At 36.9% G+C, this 20,790-nt stretch overlaps 1 protein-coding gene across 12 annotated transcripts in view; it reads left to right on the forward strand.

The window, feature by feature from the left end:
• FANCM (FA complementation group M) overlaps positions 1-20,790 on the forward strand; it is a 765,839-nt gene that overhangs the window by 152,914 nt on the left and 592,135 nt on the right. For all 12 annotated transcript variants that reach the window (XM_072962981.1, XM_072962983.1, XM_072962982.1 and 9 more), the window contains exon 27: positions 7,972-8,182. The gene's annotated coding sequence lies outside the window, so the exon portion shown is untranslated. The remainder of the gene's footprint in view (positions 1-7,971; positions 8,183-20,790) is intronic.

Below are 20,790 nucleotides of genomic sequence, written 5' to 3' on the forward strand. Positions count from 1 at the left end.
CACTGCTGCTAACCAAGCTTTTCAGTTTATATCTGTTGTATGTATTAATATTAGATTTGAAAAAAAAGTTAATCCAGCTTAAAAAGTTTGAAAACCACTGGGTTAAGATGAAAAATAAAATAAATTGAGAATTTCAGAAAGTTTATTTGCCTGAAGAGAGAGGAGTTTGTCTGTCTTTTTACTGTGTAGCACATATCAGGTACTCCATACATACATATTATGAATCTAATAGTTGTCATGTGCAAGTGGAAAGGAAATGCAAAAGCACAAGGCACCCGCTCTGTTTTGATATGCCCAGCTTTCAATTCTACATAGCTGCTGATAGCCGGTAGTGAGGAGCAACGTGTTTGAAGGTTAAGGGCTAATTTCATCGGATTTGTGCACATCGTTAGAAATTCAGTCTAAGAACAAGCTATATTATTATAAAGTTCAGGAAATCTAGGCAGAAAAACCTGGCAATTTAGAACAGACTAGGAAAGTAACTCTTTCAGTTTGATTAGAAAACAAGGAATAAGGTTAGTTTGCAGTTTCTTTCAAATAAGATTGACTTTTTTCCTTAATACAATTTATAAACAAATAAAACATTTTCTTTGCATGAAAATAGCTAATCTATGACCCCTTGTAGACAAAGAGAAGGTTTACAATTTCTTTCTGCATTAAATAACATTTTTTGTGTTTTGCAAAAACAAGAGAGAAGCAAAAATAACTCTAGCAGATGCTTAAAGGTTTAAGATTAAAGACACATGTAAATGTGATTCATGGTGGGTGTTCTTCACCTGAATGAATATTCCCAAATCACAGCTAGAAAAATTTCACAGTAAATTGACTTAACTTAGGGTAAATCAATAGTGGTCCCTGAACTGGAGGGGAATAGATGAGCAAGAAAAAAAAAAAAAACTGGTTGACAAGACTCCACTAAGGAAAACAACATTCAGATAACTAATGAGATATTCTACTGCCTAGAGGAATTACCCAGCCTTTAGCAAGGCAAAGTCAGCTTCAACTGGCAGGAGGTTTGTTTTAAAACTGAAATGAGAAAACAGATCTGGGCTTACAAATGATGGGAAGTGTATTATCAACAGTGGGGAAAAAATCAGAAAATAGCAACCAACTTGTTTCCCCAACACAACTGAAAGGAAGAAGAAGGAGAGCAATTTAATGTACCCTAGTCAAACAGTTACTTTCCTTTATCCTTACTAATAGGGCTTGTCAAGATGGTTCTGGAAATTGGATGAATGTGAGTAAGGAATCATGATAGATACTGGTGAAATGCTTTATTTCCATTTCTCCTGGCTCATTGTTTCTTGCTTGACTTTCACGGGAAGTTTACAGTCGTTTTCATTCTTCGCATAGTCAGTTCCTGACTTTCTTGGTCATGGGGTTGAACAAACAATTAGGAGGAAAGAGGTATAGTTTCTGCTCCTTTCTTGCTCTCTCTTCCTCTCACTCTCAATCTCAATCTCTTTTTGTTTTTTTCACCATATCAGCATATCAATGGCACTGAATTATGAATGGAATCTCTAGTGTTAAGTCTGACTCCCAAGTTACAACTCTGACTATGATATGATGTTTATTGCTGTATTTGAGATAGCCACCACATTCTCCAGCTTTAATGAGCTCACTTCTGAACAGATGATCTTATGTAATTTGCACAGGGTGGAAAGGAATAATTTGAGTTCCTCTCAAATAATTCTAATGTATACAGTTTTTAATTTTTGTTGCCTTTATTTTAATGGTTATTGGGAGGAAAATATTGTTTTTCTGAGTTGATTGGTTTACTTAGTTATAATGAATAATAATATTTGAATTAAATTTGCTTGGATTTGACTCTGGATCCCAGCATTTATTGTCCTTAAAGTGTTGTTTAACTTCTCTCTGCTTCAGTTTTACTGTATTAAACATGTGGATGATAATAGTACCTCTCTCATAGGATTTTTTTTGAGGTTTAAATATGTGTAAAGCGATGTTAATGATGATTTATACACAAATGGGTATTCCTTTTTTAATGGTATTCTCAATGATTCATTCCTTAAATATTTTAATGTTCTTACTGTGTGCTAGGGACTTTAACTAGAAATATGTCACCCTTTAAGAAGCTTACAAAGTAGTTGGGGAATTTTCCATATGCCTTTATACATATTATCTATGTTATATACATTAAATATGTATACATACATACAAATAGACTATATTTGTGTGTGTCAGCTCTAAAAATTTTGCAACTCAAAGCCTGGATGAATGGTACTAATTATATACAAGGAAAGATGAGAGTGAGTTAAAAAAAAAAACCACTGGGGTGTGGAATTAGAATGAGATAGCTTTCTGGACATGGTAAGGCACTTTGAAAGAAAGCTAGGAACTGGAAAAATCTCAGGGAAGGAAAAGATTCAAACTTGAGATGGTATCGATCTTGTTTCATCTTATCACTCGTGATTGCTGCATCTTTAGCCTCCTGAGCAGTGCCTGGTATGTAGTGAATATTCAGCAAATACTTGTCAAATGACTGTTGACAGAGAAGGAGAAAAACTATTTAAAGGGAAGGAACAATGAGAATCAGCACAGTTGGCAAGGACAACAAAGTGCTAGATGGTAGCTAATTTGGTGGGGAGAATTCAAGAGAAAAGATGTTTTAAATACAAGGGGTTGAAATTTAATTGTAGTCAGTGTGGGAGAGACAAATTTAGTCGTCTTCAGTATTGTGGTCCTAGCTGAAACTATGAGGAGACAAATGAACTCTCCATGAAAGTGAATTTGGAGAGAAAGAATCCCTCGAAGAGGTGCAGAAGTGCTGAGGTCGGCATGGGTGTGAGGTGGAAGGTGAGGTGTACAGGCATACAGGTGAAGAGGGGGTGAAGAAAGAGGAGCTAGTTTAAGAACCATTAGAGGAGGTTGGAAGTCTGTAGGAGGTAGTGTTAGAAAAGAGATGGTGATCAAACAATATCAAATGCTGCAGAGAGATTTTTGTTTGTGAATTAAGAATGAATGGATCTTAGATGTCAGTTTTAGACTAAAGAATTAAGATTTCAAGGGACTGAGGGGCATTGAAGAAATGAAAATGGCACTTATAATCAGCAATTTGAAGAGTTTGTGAATTGAACAAAATAAACAGAATCATAGTTAGAAAGAGCAGAATAGCCAGTCTTAAAAATTGAGACTCTTGAATGTTGGAAGATGAAAAAGAGCAGTATTAGGAAGGATATATTGAATATTATTATTATTCAGTTATTCAGAATATAATTATTCTGCCAGACTTTATTTTGATGATTGGCCCTTATATCTTGTACTGTATGAAGATTATGTTTTCTGTAATTTACTTTAAAATATTTCAGTACAAACAGTATGAGGTACATGGTGTGTTCAAGTTAATTTTGTTTTATAGCTTAAGGGGCTGTTAGTAAACATCAGAGGTGCCTAAGCAGAATTTATATTCCAGGGACTGTTGTTTACTATCTGAAGTAACTTAATCAGGAATATATACTCTAAAGGTTGTTATGGCAAGCCATTCAGATATTACCATCTGGCTACTGGGAGGAAAAGGAGGTGGAGAATGATAAGTTGAGAGTTTTGGATTTGCAGATACTAACTACTATATATAAAATAGACAAACAACAAAATCCTACTGTATATCCCAGGGAAATATGTTCAATACCTTGTAATAGCCTATAATGAAAAAGAATGTGAAAAGGAATATATATATATATATACACACATACACATTTTAATCACTATTCTGTACACCAGAAATTAACACAGCATTGTAAATTGACTATACTTCAAAAAAACAAAACAAAACAAATGTCACCATCTAAATCAGTATCAAAATGTTCATTTGTTAACAAAAGGAATGTTAGAAATAATTATTCCCTGCTGAAATGAGTGGTGTTGAGGAAGTGTTGACTAAAGGAACTGCATATTCACTACTTCTCTTGCAAAAAGAGTAAGAATTTGGGGGAAAAAAACCAACCTTCACTTATGCAAAAATGACGCTAATAATGTCTAGATCTAGAGTTCTAAGAACTTTGTTTATGATCTTGATTTCTAGAAGGTTGGCTGATGTTGTTTTCAGAATATTATTGTTTCCACTTTCAATTGAAACTTGTATGCATTGTTCTCATCAGAATGCCTAAAAGGACAGGGTAGTGTAGACTTCACCAGGCTTACAGAATACTCTTACATGACTATTTGGGGCATGATGACTAATAAGTGTTTTTCTGTATAGCAAGATTAGTTTTTTTTCACATAAAGGGTTTATTTTAAATGTTTTAAGGATAGGATAGAGTTACATGATAATTATAAAAATTACTTTCAGAATTAACAGATTTATATTGTTTATACTTCTAAAAGAAGAGAACAGGGAACTGTCTACACGTTGTATAAAATAAAATTAAAATTAAAAGTGAATTCAAGCTTGAAAGATGAGATCATTTACCTAATTTTAGAATGAGAACATGACGACCTTTGAACTACACACATTCATTCAGACTGGACTAATGGTGGAAAATAGAAAAAGTGTAGCATTTTGAAAGAACCACAAATATTAGCAAAATTAGTTTTGAAGCTTACTTCCATTTTAACATACCACCTGGTAGTCAGGTTGTGGAGGAGAAATCATAGCATTTCCCCTACCTATCATGATTGGGGACTTTTTATCAAAGAACCTGATTATTATGAATGACCAAATTGCTTAATCAGTTTCCATCAGAGGATCTACATATACAGATAAATAAGGTTTGGTGTAGCTCTTATGAATAAGGGAAAAAAGGAATTTGCCTAATTTCCAGTATTTTCTAAATGTTTGCTAGTTTGCTTTGTAGATTTCATACTAATCACACTTATTTTCTATGGTGGCTCTTATCAAGTATATTGTTAATTGCTTTAATGACCCCCATTCCTCACCTGTCCTTGTTAGCCACACCCTTTGCCACTCCTTCCAACAATTTCTTTTTCCATTGCATCTGTATTTGGCCCATATTACTTGCTTTGGTCAATGGGATGCTAGAAATCATGACATAAGCAAGGGATTGAAAAAGTGCTGTGTCTTTCAGTTGTCCTATAGCAGTTTTGCCACTACCATGAGAATAACATGCCCAGCCTTGCCTGCTGGTCTTTGGAGGAAGATGAAAGGTGATTGGAGCAGAGTTGCCTTAGTTAAGTTGCCTCAGACAAAGCCAACCCAGAGCACAGCCCCTAGACAACCTCTAGCTGCATGAATCATGCACAGCAGATGCCTAGGTGAGCCCAGTTGAGTTGAGCTGAACTCTAGCAAACTCACAGACACGTGAACTATAATGATAAATGACTGTTGTTATTAACCATTGAGTTTTGTTGGGGTTTGTTACCTAGAAATAGCTAACAAATATAAGAATGATGATCTCTATTTATATCTTTATATCACCTAATAAAATATGTAAAGTAACTGTCCCTTACATCTGGTATTGTATGGTGATTATGTTATTTTATTAACATAAGCTATTTTGCTATACAGGTTTTTGCGCAAAGGGAGAGACATTTATTTAGCATAGACCTTTACTTTCTTCAAAATGGTACTCCTTTAAGAGTGAGGTAATCCAATAAAAAAACTCAAGGTCATCTACTCCCAAGGCTCCACTTCTGTACATTTTCTTTTTATGTACAGTACAGAAAGTCAGGCCCTAGAGATTTAGTTATAAAGATTTCAGAGGTACAATCATGAATTTTATTAACAAGGGCAAAAATAGAATTTTTTTTTTTATGTCACAGACCTTGTGCTAAATAAAACGTTGCAGATTTTGCTGGGGGTTGTACTGTTTTAATCTTCCTAGAATGATTAATGACCACCTATCACACTCTAAAGATCATGTTTCTGTGTATTCATTTATTTCTCCAGTGAATTAATTTGTGTCTTTTTGAAAAAACTGACATCAAAGAAATTTTTGTATTACTAAGAGCTGAGCTACGTTATCAAAGTTTAACATGGAAAAGAAATGTAGGAGAAAAAAAATCTAATGGTCATCCAATGTATTCTGTAAAACAGTTTCATTTTCCATGAATTAAGGCCTTCTGTGGTATTTAAAAAACTATCTTAAACATGTATTAATCACATAAAATTAAACTTATTATTTCACTCTGGAGGAAGAAAAATTCAAAATGATGAATTCTGTATCTGGAATGAAGTACACAAACTTAAGAGGTAATTTCTATTTAAATGACTTGACCCATCAAAATTGTGTTATAATTGATAATTGTTTCACTAGCTAGATTTATTTAAATTTGTTAAGGGAAGGAGGTTGGTGGAATGGGGATTTTATTTCATTTAAAATATTCCCCTGTCTTTGTTTTTCAATCTTGGTAACTTCTGAAGGCTTCATATGATCATCTGATATAAACATCATACCAGTTTTGACTTAAGTGGTACATACCTTTTTCTCTCTAAAGTTAGTGCATGCTTTTGGAATAAATCGTTTAAATCAATAGTGTCAGTGCAGTAAAGTTTTGGTGCCTGACTAATTTTGGTTGCTTGTCATGATGTTATGACTTAAAACATGGGAGAAATAAGTAAGTCCTAGAGCTTGAGTTGCATATTGCTGACACACTTAAGGAGAACCCAGAAGCCTGAGGCATATCTGCTTTCCACAGTGCTTGTGGACCTAAAATAATTTGGCTCTGAGGACAAATGAGATTAAAGTGGCAGACCGAGTAGTCCACTGCAGTGCAGTCATCATTGGCATCTGTTTGAAGACCGTACTGGAGTCTAAAGGAAGTTTTAGGGTCTCATTCTCTTCATCCAATAGAGAAAGACTGAGGCATTTTGACACAACTTTTCCACCAGTTTCACAATTTTTGTGGCAAAAGGTTGTGGATTGATCCTACTTTTGATTAAAGACAGAAGCTTTTGTCCTATCCACTTTAGATAATGGCAGTCCACCAATTTTATATATTGACATTAGATGTTGGAACTTGAACTTTATTATCTTTAAGAATATGCAGAACTTTGACATTATAATGCATTCATATTCATTTCTTCTATTTCACATTTTCTAGTCACTAGCATTTAAGAAGTAAAGAGATTTTTAAATGATATGACAAATCTGAGTTTGACAAAATGAATCATTAGTGGGTTTTCTGAGAGACATAGTCACTTGTGGAAACAGGAAGAATGGAGTGTCATTTGTTCATAAAGGAGAATCATCTGTGTGATAAGATGTGTATTTTGGGTGAGAAATTGACATCTTTAGTTAAATGAATGAGGGCCCTCACCTGGAAATGTCTTTCATACTAACAGTGACATAATATATAATTATGTGTTATAGTTGTTGATGTAGTTTGTGTGTAGATTATGATGTTCATTCAAAGAATATCCCACTTACAAGGTTCATATAATACAACATAAAGGAAACTTGGTGCCCCAGAGTTTTAAAAATCATTAATCATAGTGAATTAAGACAGTTAATCAACCTTAGACACTGACAAAAGACTGTCCCTGAGGATTTCTACCTTGAAAACCTTTAGAAAATGATGGTTTTTGCTTTCTACTTAACTGCCTCAGTAAGCCAATTCATTTTCTTCAGCAGCAGCTCAAGGTCAATGATATGACTATGTCAGCCTTAAGTGATGTTCTCCCTCACACATGTAAGCTAGACTTCCATTGTTATAACTGATGCTGAGAGTGGCACTGTCAAGAAAAGCCATGAAACTGTCTAGGAGGATTAAGTAAAAAGACAAGACCGATAATATTGCACATTTCAATTTGTCTTCAAATGAAAATTTTTAATTGATATTTGTACCTCAAGATGCAATTCTTTTTTTTTTTTATAATAAATGATGGGTATTACTTTATCATGAGAATATACAGGAGAGTTAGTCTAGATCATGGTATATTACTCTAGATAAAAATCAAGGAAGCTAATTGGGTTAATCTCTGTAAATTTTATAATTTCTGTAATTAATTTCAAATGGAAATTCTTAATCAGTTTTTCTCCTTTAATTCTCCAGGGTTCTCCATAGTAGCAAATTATTTCGGCACTGAATCATAGAGACTGGATTCTTGAAGTCCTGGCAGAGGCAAATGTCTCATTAACACTGATCTGAGAGGCATCTGTGCTGAGTCTGTATATCAGGTCTATCTGCAGAGCTGATCTGAAGCTGATGAGCAGCTTGGAAGTGAGGTAAACTGGGAATGAAGACTCCACTCCACCAGAATGAGGTGATCACATCTCTGTTTTCAGAAAATGATCTCATAACCTCACACTTTCATGCTTAATTTCTAAAGGTTTAAATGTATAAATGCTTCCAATATATTTTGACCCGTACAGTTTGAAAGTGAGTTGGAAGATTGAGTCAACTGTCAGGAGAATTCGAGCTCCTTAAACCCACCTTGCTTGGATATACTGGAATTTAGATAAACCTGAAATTTGTTTTAATCCTTTATATAGTTTTGTAAAGACTTTCTGGTCTCTGATGCAACAATGGCAAATTCTTTGCATTTTTAAAAGGGAAAAAGAATGCCTAGAATTTGTGGCAAAAAATATCATATCGAAAAAGGAATTTAAAATAGCCATCTTTTTCCAACAGTGTATGTCAGGCCTAGAGCTTATTACTGGAATGCACCCTATAGTGAATGGCAACGTTGTAAAGTGAAAAAACTATTGAAAGTAGATGACATTAAAAATAGTGATAGTTTGCATTCATGACCTCTTTTCTAAAGCATAATGGCTAAAAGAAAATTATGCTACTTTAAAAATAAATATTAAACATTAGGTTGAAAAATAAAAACCAGACATTGTTATGGTAGTAACAAATGATACTTTCTTCTGAAATTAGAATTAACTATGAAGTACTTTTTCAGCCATTAACATGTGTAATCTCCAGGGCACTTCTCTGCCCCTCTCACTATACCTCACCATACTTAAGGCATAAATCCATAATGCTGATTTCAATGACAAGGATAACAAATATTGAGAGCTATTAAAAATAAATTTTAAAAGTTGGTGAATAAACAGATAATGAAGTTGATTCCCGATGAATATGTAAATTAAAATGGATAATAGGTTGGTATTCTTGGCTTTTCTACTTTCAACTTTGAGATATTAAATTAACGTAAAGAGAAGGAAACTTAAAAATTTAATGTTTAATGGACAAGATCCAGAAGAAAAATAATTTAAACCAAATGTTCATATAATAATGTGTAGAACTCTTTCTATTTTGAAAATCGAAGCAAGATAATTCATCTTACAAATTAGTAATGTATTACAACAGTGCTAATTATGCTTATGCTGCTTTAATTAAGCCATGCCATGATTAAGAGTCTGTCTGCCTTCCCAATTATAAATAGATATTTTAAGCCATTATCTTAGGATTCCATGCTGTTTTCAGGAAAGAATTCTTCTTCATCAAATAGAAATCAAACCTTAAATTACATGAACTAAAATTTGCTATTTTTTGCAGTTTTCATTGTAGTGATATGTGGAAATTAAGACAGGGGTTCATAGTCTTAATTCACTTGTGTTAAGAAGAATAGAGAATAAAGCAATGAACATTTAAAAATTTGTAAAAGCTTAGAAAGAAATAACTTTAGGTACTGAAAGAGTTTTCTGTCAAGCTTTATTCAACTTCATGTTGAGTTAGCCTTCTCTGGTTACTTCTTCAACTTAGCTGTAAGGTAGAGCTGCAAATATATCCAAACAAGAGCTTGTTCATAAGGGGTCTTGTACCATGTGCTCACACAATTTCCCCGTATAGACTGAAATGAAGTATCATAGCTGACCACCCAATTTCTTTCTGTAATAAGTGGCATCATTTAAATTAATCTGGGATTGATTCAATCTATTCCAAATAACATTATAGGGCACATTTGACCCAACTGGATCATCAAGAAATATTTGTGTGTCCACTGTGTTCACGGTATTTTAATAGGCAGTATTACTTGTTTCAGTGAACACTGCTAGGTTCTGGGGGTGAAACGCATAGCTCCTATTCTTATCAGTCTAATGCAAGAGTTGGGCAAGCAAACATACACTTGCTGCATATGAATATGTACTGTGTGAGAGATAGTGTAAGGTGCTTTGACGAAGATCAGAAAGAATACCACCTAAATCACAAGGGATAGGCGAAGTTAGAGAAGACTCCTAGAGGAGACAACAACCTACTTGACTTTTAAAACAAGACAAAATGCTAGCTAGGTTAAAAAATAAAGGAAGGGTATCCTGGGAAGGGGAGCCATCAGGCAGAGGGAAAAGTATGGGCAAAAGGATAGGATAATAATACTAATGACTAACATGTATGAAGTCCTTGCCAGATGTCAGTTGACTCCTGGTTTCTTTTCACACATTTCTGCATTTAATCCTCACAAGAACTGGGCGAGGTAGCTGTATTGTCCCTGTTTTGTAGATGAGGAAGCTAAAATTTTGAGAGGCTAACTTGCCAAGGACAAACAACTTACACATTGTTAAATTGAGGATTTAATCCTATGTTTGTGTGACTATAAAGCCTGTGGTCTCAGTGTTTACTCTGTTGCACAAAAATGATTTATTACAGGAACTGCACATTGTTCTGAATTCATTCACTGATGCATTCATTAAACAAACATTTACCGAGCCAAGCATTGTGCTAGGTCCTAGGGATATGAAGGAAATTCAAAATGGTCTCTTTCCAGAGGGAGATAATGGTTTAATAGAATGTTATGGCATTGTAAACAGTGGCATTAGTAAATAGTATATTACAGGTGCTTTGTGAAGAGTATATATGAGACTCAGTAAGGGGAGAAAGTTTTGGTGGATGTAAGGAGTCAGTGGGTGCTTAAGGAAAGATAAACTTAGGACATTACACAAGCTGAGTCCTGAAAAATGGATATAGAAGAATATATATAGAAAAAGCAATGGGCATTCCAGATAATAAAACAAACCAAGAAAAGCTGTGGAGATATTAAATAATCTGGATTTGGAGGCAATATCCAGTAACTCTGTGTGACTAAGGCATAGAGAGTGACATAATCATTTATTATTATTATTATTTTTGCTGGTAGAGGTAATTAGGTTTATTTATTTTTAGAGGAGGTACTGGGGATTGAACCCAGGACCTCGCTCATGCTAAGCGTGTGCTCTATTGCTTGAGTTATACCGTTCCCCAAACATAATCATTTTTGAGGTAATGGAGAAGAAAACATGTTCTGGGAGTAGAATAAATAGGACTTAATTATCTTTGAATGTGGGAGTGAGAGAAAGAGAAAAATATACAATAATCTTAGATTTGTCTTTGTTGGTTGGGCAGCTGGTGATTACAGATTCCAAAGGAGTAAATACATGAGAAAAAAAAAGAAGCAGAGGTGAAATGGACTGGGAAGAAATAAAAGGATAATGAAGTTAAGTTTTACACTTGTTGAAACAGGCAGAGATATCTGTAGCTGTTGGACTGGAGTTCAGGATAATGTCTTGGCTAAAGATCTAGATTTGCAGTTGTTCACAGTTATAGCACTAGATGAAGTCTCTCTGGCAGTTATGTCCAAAGGAGAAGAGAAGAGGACCAAGGATATAACTGTGAAAAATAGCAATGTTTTAAGAATGGCTAGAAGAATAAAAGCTTAACGGAGTACTAAGGTGAAATGGTTAAGTACATGGAGAACCATGAGAGAAAGTGGTATCATTGAAATAAACTTAGAGTTTAAAAAAGATGGGAGAGGTCCCAAGTGTCTAAATGCTCTAAAGAGGTCCTGGAAGGTGAAGTTTGTAATGAGTTGTTAGGATTTGGCACCTGTGTGATGGCAGCATTAGTGAAATCGTGAATTATTGAAATACTTGTTGGAACCAGAGAGGATCTGAGCACGATAAAGCTCACATGTCTGGGGACCCAGTGGAAATCAGAGACAGAGTACAGTGCATTCGTCCTGCATATTTGTGTTGTTTTCTCTAGAAGCGCTCAGCAGCCCACGTATAAGATCAGAGAAGGCTGATTTTTGAGTTTATCTGAAATCTAGTTTTGCAGAGTAGCTATGAGAGAAATAAATATACAAGGGGACTACTATATTGAGAGGACTAGGAAGAGAATAGTTAAAAGATTGCATTATGGAGTTTAGGCTAGTGAGGGAAGGAAGCAAAGTCATGGAGTGTGGTGATAAATGAGGATAAAATGGAGAGATCAAACTTCTGAAGAGCCTTGGTGAAGGCCAACCTTAAACATTATTTCCTGAGAAACCGCTAGCCCCTAAGTCTGGGTTAGATGCCCCTTGTATAAACCCTTGTAGTATCGTGTACTTCCTCTGTCATAGCTCTTTTCACAAATTTCTTGGCTAGTTGTGCTCACCAGGCTATTAGCTGTATGAGGACAAGAATCTTGTCTGTCTCATTCATCATTGTTTCTGCAGTATGCCACTCAATGCCTGGTACATATAGGTTGTTGAATGAAGAAAAGTACAAGGAGAAGTCAAAGAGTAAAAAGAACATGAATTTGTAATGAAAGGTTTCAGAATTTATGCAGTTCTGTTTATGACAAGGTCCAGGCTGGCATTGAAGTGGGTAGAAGACAGCTGAAATCCAGGAGGACATGTAGATGTGAGGTCATGCTATTTTACAGATCTTCTGCATGGGTGTTAAGGTTGTACAGGATCTCAGGAAGACTGGAAGTAAAAACCACCTTGGAGCCCAGGTCATAGTTCTCAATCAGTGAGGGTGGATCAGCTGAAGCTCAGCAAATGAGAACAAGAAGGAGAGGAATAATGTGGCAAAACAGAATGGCACAACCTCAAGGGAGGAAAGAACTTTTTCTGAGGGTGTTAAGTGACCATGAGGACTGCTTTGGGAATATAGGGTCTGGGCTGAATGAGTTTAGTAAGGCAGGAGGAATAAGCAGTGTCCTGTTGGCAAGGAGTCTATTAAACCAGGCTGAGGAGTTTGGATTTATCCCATGAGCTCACATTACAGAGGATACAAAAGGTCTCCTTAGCTTTGAGAATGTGTCAAGCTAACTTTGATGATGTGGGATAGTGAGGAAAGAGCTGCAGGATTTAAAAGTATAGAGACAGGGGCTCTGGATCACCTCTACCATTTCCTGTTCCTAGTTGAGTGTTGGTGGGCAGGTGTCCTAACATTTCCTGTGTGAAACTAAAGCTGATCTTTAAATTCCTTTGCTTGGCTTGCAGCATTTTATAATCTGGCATCATCTTACCTATTCAACATTTCCTCTACACCCCAATGTGACTTGAGGGGCTCATCTACAATATATCCTAGGAAACTTCCACTCATGTTTTCCTTTTCTTGGACTGTCCCACACATGCCTCTGCAATTATTTAAGGCCCAACTTACTTGTTCTGTTTCTATGAAGCCTTCCTGGCCTGCGCCAGTGCTCACTGATGGCTGTCCCTTCTGAGTGCCAGCTGCCCTGAAGCTCCACCATCAGTCAGCACTCACTGTCTCATACTATTCAACGTTTGATGGGGCCCTAAGTAGTAAAATAAAATCTCCTGTGCTGAGAGCCAGGAGATTAGTTTCTGTTGTAAGTAAATACTGTATTTTGTACAAGATGTTTCCTCATGTTTAGAGGATAACTGTATCAGTTTGGGTTCCTTCCAAGAATTGTCTGCTGAAGAAGGGACATTCATCCATCAGCCTCATCTCCCACCAGGCTAGGGTTGCCTGTGGGGGTGCTTCCTCCCCTGCACTTCTGAAATGTACACATAAGATTTTGAATTGAACTGCCAGGGAGCAGAAAGCCAAGATACGCAGCACATGTGTGAGGTAAGATACTGTCAGTGTGGAGTCCAAGTCACCATGAAGACCACTCTATCCATAGCTGACATCAGAGGAGAGGTTGTAAAGAAGGGAGTTGGGGTGATAAACACTGCTGGTTTTACAAGTCTGTGAACAATGACACGGTCTTAAATAAAATTTACACTTTAATACCTTAGATAGAGTGGCTTGCTTTTGAAATATTAGCTTTCTTGTTCAAAGCTGAGACACATCTTAGTTAAGCAAGACACGCAAAACTCCAAGTTATCTCTGAAGAGGGATGTTTTGATCAATTGTAATAGCACTTGCCCAAAAGCTATTAAAAAGAAGTTAAACACAATCTCTATAGGTTATTGAAAGTGATACTGGAAGGAACTATCTGGTAAATGACTTTAGCAGAAATTTTGGAGAGACTTTGAAACTGCTTCAGAGTGACCTCATCTAAAAATGACAAAATCCCTTGGAAGATAATTTAGATATTAAATAAAGAGATTTGGAACTGCAATATAACCAAGAATTACTTAAGAAAAAAGGAATTGCAAATCAGATAATTTTAAGGAAACTTGCAGAAGTGTATCAGTTGCTATTCCATGATAATGCAGGTGCATTTTGTATAGCTCTAGAATAGAGAAAGCAATTTCTGAACAAGCAACCACCACATTCTACCTCAGTGTTGTTTCTCTAAGACCTGAGACCAATACTTTTCTGCTTGCTCTTCCCTGAAGATTCTACTATGGTTGAACTTCCACAACCCCAACTGAGAATTTTTAAGTTCGGGAGATTTCAATTGCTGAAAGGAATGGAGCTATAAGAAGCCTTAATTTCCTGGCCAGGACATGCTAGCCTATTGCCTCTCTTTAAATCTTGCTCCACTGGGTACAATTTTCTTGGCATAGAAGGGCTAGTAAAATATTCCTTGGGGAGGATATAAGCCCAGGAACTAGGTTCTATTCTTTCTGGTGAGATGGGTGCTTTTTCCAGTGCGGCTCAATCTCTCCACATTTTGTTCCCATCTACGAATGTCTCCTAAAGAAACCTCCATGTCTTTTACCCAACCCTGCCCTCTTACAATGACTGTAATCTTCAGGGCTTTGGGGGTGTATGTGGTAGAAGAGATGGACGCAGAGAGGAAACAATATCCTGCCCACCTGCCTAAACTTCTTGCTTTTTGTTCCCCGTCCAAGCCAGACCTGAGCACCATCCTGATGATGCCCTGTCACCCTTTTGTCTCAGCTGGAACTGAGCTACCACTGCTGTTTTCCTGCCTTGTAGTGGCCCGTGGCCACAGGTCAGCTGGGGTGCCTTTAGCAGCAGCTGTCCTCCCAGTTTCCAGATCAGAAATCTGAAGGTCATCCTTGAGAATTGCCTTCCCCACCTTCCTCTCTTCCACACATCAAATAATCACAAAATCCTTTAAACTCCACCTTCTTAGTATCTTAAATTTGTCTAATTTCATCCATCCTCATGATATTTAACTTAGCTTTTCTCTTCCCTGGATTCTGGGAATTGCCTCCTAACATCTACTTGCCATCCTGCCCTTCAATTTTTCATAGGCAGACAGAATAATGTTTTCAAAAGACCAATCTGATGGCTTGCTCTCTTGATTAAAATCCCTTCAATAGTTTCTCATTTACTCCCAAATAACATAGAAGACCTTGAGGAGCTGATTATACTTTATCTCTCCAGCCTCCTCCTCACTGTTCTCTACTTTGCTTTCTAGGCTACAGCTCTAGTGTATTTCTTGCATTTCCCTGAGCAGGCTGGACATTCAGTTAGGTGCCCCTCTTGTCTGTTATAATAGCACCAAGGGTACTATTGAAAATATTTATCACCTGCTGTGGTAAGGGCACCAGGCAATCAGAACAGAGAACAGCCCAGTCAGAATAGACAGTGGTTGTAAGCAGCCAGCTGAATAGCTGTCCCGAGGAGCCTGCGCGCTTGTCCACAGAGCGCTAACCACAGTGAACTGCCGTCTTACCTGCTAGAGTAGAAGCTTTTTGTTTCTGTTATATATTCTGGCTATGTTGAAGACACTCAAATTTTTAAAAATTAATATTTTAGAAAGGATCTATTTGTGAAATCCTGTTCCTCATCTTATTCTCCTGGTGACCTTTAGACATTCGGAGAAATGAAAAAGTAGATCTTCTTTGGTGACACTGGGCACACAAACAGATTTGTCTCTTCCTTTCCCTTTTCTGCTAGATACTGCTGGACGGAGATGACGGATAACATTGCTACCTTTTGAGTATTACCTGCTACAGCTCACTTTTTTGGGGGTGACTTCTGTTTTTTTGCTGAGTTTTGCTTCTTGGAAGGCTAGGCCTTCAGATATTCCATTCCAATCTCTCTATGGTGAGACTGCGTACATGATAATGAAGTCTGTTCATTAGTTAAGTTCTTGTATGAGTTGTTAGGCAGGGCTGTAATGGCAAACCCTTGTTTCTCTATCTTAGGCAACAATATCTCTCATCTCACATGCTTTCCTAGAATGTTGTCACTCACCTATCAAGAGATGGAGTTTATGTCTTCTGCCTTTGGAGCAGGGTTGGCCTTTGTGACTGCCTTGAGCAATAGAGTATGGTAGATGTAAGGCTAGATGACTGTGAAATTAGGTCATTGAAATACAGTACACTTCTGTCTTGCTCTTTTGGAATGTCTGCTCTTGGAACCAGGCTGTGAGGGAGTGAGTTCTGGTGCACAGAGAGACCACAGTTAGGAAATCTAGTCTAAGTCTGATTCTGAAGGCAGGAGAAGACAGATGTCCTAACTCAAAGATGGACAGAGAAAGCAAATTCTTCTTTACTCTTCCTTTTGCTCTATTCAGACCTTCAGTGGATTGGATGAGGACTACCCACATTAAGGATGGCAATCTGCCTTCCTCAGTCTAAGGATCTGTGTTAATCTCATCCAGAAATATCCTCATAAATGCACTCAGAATAATGTTTAACCAAATATCTGGGCATCTCATGGCCCACTCAGTTGACACATTAAATTATCCATCACAGACACTAAGTTTAGGGTGATTTGTTAAGATGAAATACGTAACTATAGTATATGTCTACTCTTTCATCTTAAAGATAGTGAATTTTATAAATGTAGTGATTGAGGAATAAAAATATATGTTTGAAAATGTAAAAATAGTATTTCCCTTTCCTTAGCAATCCATTTGATATCACAATCACATTAATCACATCTCTGGGTAGATTTGAATTTCTAAAGGCAATTCCATGTATAGAGATGCAAATGAAGAGACAGAAATGGATTTCTTCTCCTTTTTCTCCTCTCCTGAGCAATTCCAACCCTAAGAAACAAAAAAAGCAAAGAACTGTTAAATTGGGTGAGAGTGAAGGCAGATATATTCCTGTTGAATGTTCTAAACATTTATCATGTTTAAAATCCTGTTGTGGTGTGCTTTACTCATTTTTAAGATCTGCACATATGAGTCAGGCCAATGGGGAAGCTGAATGGCCCCTCACAAAATAATCATCTGCTCCCTACCTGCTTGCAGTTAGATGGAGTTGGGTGCCTGTTTCTGGCCAATGGGCTCTGAAGAGGAGTGATATGGATCACTCTTCAATGGTCACTATAAATACTGTATGCTGGCAGAAAGGAGCTGCAACCTGGAAGCAGCCTGGATGGCTACCAAGAGGAGCGCAGCTGCCCTAGAGACCAGCTGACCTGCACTGGACATGTAGCTCCAGTGTGTTGAGCCATGGAAACTTTGGGGGTGTACTTTAGGCTTAGACTATCCTGACTAACACAGATACCAGCAGTTGGAACTATCATCAGTATGGCCAATTGCTACTAGATTGTGCTCCATGAAGTCCCTAGTGGACAAAACTTACCAGGTGTGTCTGTCCTTTAGTTTCTCAATTTTAAACATAAATAGACAGTAAAATATCACTAGATATTTAAGTAAAGTGTTCCCATATTAAAGAGAGGGATCATAAAACTAAAAAAAAAATTGATCTTAGAGGAAACAGAAACAAAGCAGTGAGCAAAAGAAAACTAAAAAATATATGATATAGTTATAACCTTAGGGGAATGTGAGGAGCTATTTTATCCATGAAACAAAAACAGGTTGCTATTAAAAAAGAGGTCATGAAAAAGCCTTTGGAAATAGAAATTAAAGTGCCATAGCTGAGTTGTTAGGCAGGACTATAATGGCAGACCCTTGTTTCTCTATCTTAGAGACTTTGAAAGAGCACTAAATCCTCCCATTGGAAAATAAAGTGTCAATCACAATATCTAGGGATAGCCAGATGAATAATGAATAATAATTTCCTTTGTTTGGGAAAGGAAACTGAAAAGGGGAAGAAGTAGTGCAGACGACTGCTAATTTTCTTTTTTTTTTAACATTTTTTAATTGATTTATAATCATTTTACAATGTTGTGTCAAATTTCTATGTAGAGCACAATTTTTCAGTTATACATGAACATATATATATTCATTGTCACATTTTTTTCTCAGTGAGCTACCATAAGATCTTGTATATATTTCCCATGCTATACAGTATAATCTTGTTTATCTATTCTACAATTTTGAAATCCCAGTCTATCCCTTCCCACCCTCCACCCCCTTGGGAACCACAAGTTTGTATTCTATGTCTATGAGTCTATTTCTGTTTTGTATTTATGCTTGTTTTTGGATTCCACATGTGAGCAATCCATATGGTATTTTTCTTTCTCTTTCTGCCTTACTTCAGTTAGAATGACATTCTCCAGCAGCATCCATGTTGCTGCAAATGGCATTATGTTGTCGGGTTTTATGGCTGAGTAGTATTCTATTGTATAAATATACCACTTCTTCTTTATCCAGTCACCTGTTGATGGACATTTAGGCTGTTTCCATGTCTTGGCTACTGTAAATAGTGCTGCTATGAACATTGGGGTGCTGGTGTCATTTTGAAGTAGGGTTCCTTCTGGATAGATGCCCAGGAGCAGGATTACTGGGTCATACAGAAAGTCTATTCCTAGTCTTTTGAGGAATCTCCATACTGTTTTCCACAGTGGCTGCACCAAACTGCATTCCCACCAGCAGTGTAGGAGGGTTCCCTTTTCTCCACATCCTCTCCAGCATTTGTCATTTGTGGACTTTTGAATGATGGCCATTCTGACTGGTGTGAGGTGATATCTCGTTGTAGTTTTGATTTGCATTTCTCTGATAATTAGTGATATTGAGCATTTTTTCATGTGCCTATTGATCATTTGTATGTCTTTCTTGGAGAATTGCTTGTTTAGGTCTTCTGCCCATTTTTGGATTGGGTTGTTTGGCTGTTTCTTATTAAGTCATATGAGCTGCTTATGTATTCTGGAGATCAAGCCTTTGTCGGTTTCATTTGCAAAAATTTTCTCCCATTCCGTAGGTTGTCTTTTTGTTTTACTTATGGTTTCCTTTGCTGTGCAGAAGCTTGTAAGTTTCACTAGGTCCCATTTGTTTATTCTTGCTTTTATTTCTATTGTTTGAGTAAACTGTTCTAGGAGAACATTTTTGAGATGTATGTCAGATAACGTTTTGCCTATATTTTCTTATAGGAGGTTTATTGTATCTTGTCTTATGTTTAAGTCTTTGATCCATTTTAAGTTTATTTTTGTGTATGGTGTAAGGGAGTGTTCTAGCTTCATTGCTTTATATGCTGCTGTCTGAGGACTGCTAATTTTCATGATAATTTTTTTAGTGCTATTTATCTTTTAAAACTATGACCATGCATTAATTGGATAAAAATATTGTTTAAAAATAAAAAAATATATCTTTCTCCCTCTTATTTCTCTTTTCCATGGTTTTCTCAACCATGGCACTATTGACACTTTGGACCAGATAATGCTTTGTTGTTGGGACTGTCCTGTGCATTGTAGAATGTTTAGCAGCATTCCTCGTCTCTACCCACCAGATGCCAGTAACACCCTCTCCACCTTCCCCAAGTCATGACAACTGAAAATGTCCCTGGACATTGTCAGATATTCCCTGGGAGATAAAATTGACCCCCTATTGAGAGCCACTGCTCTAAACCTACACAAAACTAACATTAAAAACAAACAAATGAAAGATCGAGGTGCATAAGCTCTCCAAATGTCGATCAGCAACATGTCAAAAACATTTAGAATTCACTTTGAATTGTACAGAATTTGTTAACAGTGTATGGGCTTTGAGATGTAAGTTCTCAGCATCCTTGCATTTAGATTTGTGATGTGTTGTGCTGTGTGGCTAATGCTGTTTGCCTACAATGAAAATCTTAATACCCACTGTATACCTTGACTTTCGTTTTAGTCATAGTGAATTGATTAGCAATTGGCAGTCTAACAGGGGAGGCATCGAGAACCCTCTTTTCTTCCTGCTGGTTGTGTGCACACCCCTCTTGTTCAGAAGTTGCTGAATAATAATCCACTGTACTGAAGGAGAGACCTAACTATGAAGGGGATGCAATTAAAAATAACAAGCTGTGTATGCTGTTTATCACGGTAACAAGTTTGGCTTTGTGTACTTGTGCTGTTTGGAGGAAGATCCTGCAGTTTTAACAGGACTCCTCTGGTGTTCTTGTTAATCAGTGATCTTGTGGTCAGTCACAAGGTTGACTGATGCTTCCATGCTGCTAGAGTAACTCTGCCAGCTAAGAATAGAGTAATAACACAGGGAAGGGATAATAATAGATAGTTGGCAGCTCTAATGGCCACAGCCTTCAGTTTGAAAAGCTTGGCAACCTCCCTTAAAGAGTCAGTGGACTGATTCCTTTTTAATTTGGACACCTGACACCTAGAATTTCACTTCTTACTTTGCGTGGTGTGATGACCTGGTCGAGGGACCACATATGAAGCAGTGTGCTCACATCACATAAAATTGAATATAATGTTTTCTCACTGTCTTGGGGCATATTTTCTCGGTCCACTTGCAGAGACTCTCAGGAAAAATGATTTTACAGCACAGCATGGGAAAGAGAGCCCTTAAAAAGAGGCCTTCTTAATGATTAACTTACTGTTATGTTTTTAGCATTCCATTGATTGAAAATTTCTTTGTGCCCCATTTCTTTCCCCTTCTCTCTCTCACCCAGCATCTTCCTGTGTCTGGGCAACTGACCCACCTCTTCCATGGAAAAGCTGT

Source organism: Vicugna pacos, chromosome 6 (assembly GCF_048564905.1).
Source record: "Vicugna pacos chromosome 6, VicPac4, whole genome shotgun sequence".
Classification (NCBI taxonomy): Eukaryota; Metazoa; Chordata; class Mammalia; order Artiodactyla; family Camelidae; genus Vicugna; species Vicugna pacos.